Here is a 2858-nt window from a genome sequence, read left to right as displayed (position 1 = left end):
TTTGATCCACAAAAGGAAAAGGAAATGATCTTTCCTTGTCGCCTTATTCATCTTGCGGTAATCTATGCAAATTCTCCACCCCATCACAGTACGAGTCGGGATGAGCTCATTATTCTCATTCTTCGCCACAGTCATTCCACCTTTCTTAGGCATTACTTGTACTAGGCTCACCCAAGAACTGTCAGAAATTGGATAAATCACACTGGCATCTAACCATTTAAGAATTTCCTTCCTTACCACCTCTTTCATAGTTGGATTCAATCTTCTCTGAGCTTCATTGGATGGCTTGCTCTCATCTTCCATAAGTATTCTTTTCATTACTGTTGACGGGCTTATTCCTCTGATGTTTGCCAATGTCCACCCAATAGCTAACTTTTAGGCCTGAAGCACTCTCAATAGTTTCTCCACCTCCACTTTAGAAAGAGAAGTAGACACAATCACCAGTAAAGTCTTCTTCTCAGCCAAATAAGCATAGCAAAGGTGGTCTGGTAGGGACTTCAATTCTACCACTGGTGGTTGTTCAATAGAAGATAATGGTCTTTCAGGCCCCTTTCATATTTCTTTCTATGAAAAGGCCCATAAGAATTTACCCATTTAATATACTCCATTACCTCACTATCATCTTCCTCATCTGCATTAACATGTGTCAAAGCTCTCTCAAGAGGATCATCACTCAAACTTTTTCCAAAACTGCTCCTTCATTCACATCAATACTAAAGTAGTTGTCACTTGCTCTCAGATAAGTCATTGATTTGAACACATTAAAGACTACTTCATCTCCACAAAGCTCGGAGCCTTAACTCCCATTTCTGTACATCAATAGTGCTTGCCTCGTGGCCAAGAATGGTATTTCAAGAACAATTGAGATATCACTATCCTCCTCCGTATCTAAAACAATGAAGTCAACTAGAAAGATAAATTTGTTCACCTTCACTAAAACATCTTCAATGATACCCCTCGGATGCTTCATTGATCGGTCTACTAAATCAATAGTGACTGTGGTGGGTCTTGCTTCTCTTAACCCAAGTCGACATAACACAAATAAAGGCATCAGGTTGATACTTTCCCCCAACTCACACATTACATGCTTATACTAAAACTTCCCTATGGTGCATGGTATAGTAAAACTCTTCGAATCTCTCAACTTTTGGGGAAGCTTCCTTTGAAAAATTGCACTGCACTCTTCTGTCAATGCCACAGTTTTATAGTATTCCATCTTTCTTTTCTTCGATAGAATCTCCTTCATGAATTTTACATAACTAGGCATCTGCTCTAAAGCTTCAGCAAAGGGAATGTTGATGTGTATCTTTATAAAGACCTCCAAAAACTTGGAAAACTGTTTATCAAGAGAGTTTTTTCTGAAGTCTCTGAGGATAAGGAATCCTGACACTAGAATCAACAATAACTGGTGGGACCTTCTTTGTAAAAGGACGGTCTTCAGTAACCTCCTGCTCCACTGAATTAGATTTCTCACCCAAGTATGTATTCTTTTCTAATGATGGTTATGGTGGAGACTGATCAACCTATTTTCCATTCCTCAAGGTAATTTCCTGACACTGCTCTTTTGGGTTCACCACTGTATTACTAGGTAAATTTCCTTGAGGCATGTTGTTCATCATATTAGCTAGCAAACCCACTTGCATCTCCAAATTTGTGGTAGATGATCTAGTCTTTGTCATGAGCTGAGTCTGAGTACTTGTGAGAGTCAACCGGGCAACTTGTAATTCATTGTGTTTTTCAATTGGAACTGGTGGTCTAGGCCGCTGAGAAGATGAAGCTTGAGGCATGGGCTGTTGAACCATAGGTTGTTTAAATTGTGCTTGAAATTGCGGTTGTTGACCTTGATTATTTCTCCAAGAGAAATTAGGATGATTTATCCACCCGTATTATATGAGTTAGAGAAAGGATTCTTGTAAGGCCTCTAAAAATTCCCAACAGCTTGAACCTGAGCTTGATCTAGGGGAATATTATTATAAGGGTCTGCTGCTATACACTGATCAAAAGAGTGAGGACCCCCACAAATTTCACAACTTGTCTATAGCTGAATGACATTGGCTGATATTGTATTCTATTGGAATTGCTTAGTCAATGTCAGAACTTGAGCAGTCAAAGCAGTGATTGCATCTAATTCATGAACCCCAACTACCTTTCTGTTACTAGTTGCACGCTCATTAGATCACTGATGGTTGTTTGTGGCCATATCTTCCAATAACTCATATGACTCGTTGGCACGTTTGCTCATAAATGCCCCTCTACCTACAACATCAATTATGGTGCAAGTAGTACCACACAAACCATTGTCAAAGTTGTGGACCAACATCCACTTTCCAATGCCGTGATGAGGACACTTTGTCAACAGTTCCTTAAACCTCTCCGAAGAGTCATGTAAAGACTCCCCTTCAAGCTGGTGAAAATTATTGATCTCTCTCCTAAATTTAGCAGCCTTTGATGGAGGAAAGAACTTGAGAAGGAATTTCTGAGCCAACTCCTCCCAAGTATTTATAGAATTGGATTAAAGGGAGTTCAACCAACTTTTAGCTCTATCCCGCAGCAAGAATGGGAATAGCCTCAACCTGATTACATTATCGCTCACCCTGTTATACTTGAACATTGCACATAGCTCCAAAAAAATTGCTATGTGCATATGAGGATGTTCTGAGGGGAGTCCACCAAACTAAACTATGGACTAGACAATTTGTAAGATTGCTGGCTCTATTTTGAAATTGTTTGCTGCAACCACCAATGGTCTAATGCACGAATGTACTCCTATAATAGTAGGAAGTACATAATCTCTGAGTGTTCGTGCAGCATTAGCATCTGCATTAGGCACCTCATCCCTGACATCACCCATATTGATC

The 2858-nt window shown here is 39.8% G+C and overlaps 1 non-coding gene across 1 annotated transcript; it reads left to right on the top strand.

The window, feature by feature from the left end:
- Positions 1-2330: 2330 nt before the first annotated feature.
- On the top strand, positions 2331-2437 carry LOC133828237 (small nucleolar RNA R71). The gene has a single exon (XR_009890867.1). It is a non-coding gene; the product is annotated as a small nucleolar RNA R71 (small nucleolar RNA).
- The last annotated feature ends 421 nt before the right edge of the window (positions 2438-2858 follow it).

Source organism: Humulus lupulus, chromosome 3 (genome assembly GCF_963169125.1).
Source record: "Humulus lupulus chromosome 3, drHumLupu1.1, whole genome shotgun sequence".
NCBI classification, from domain to species: domain Eukaryota; kingdom Viridiplantae; phylum Streptophyta; class Magnoliopsida; order Rosales; family Cannabaceae; genus Humulus; species Humulus lupulus.
This window is presented reverse-complemented; position numbering and strand designations above follow the sequence as displayed.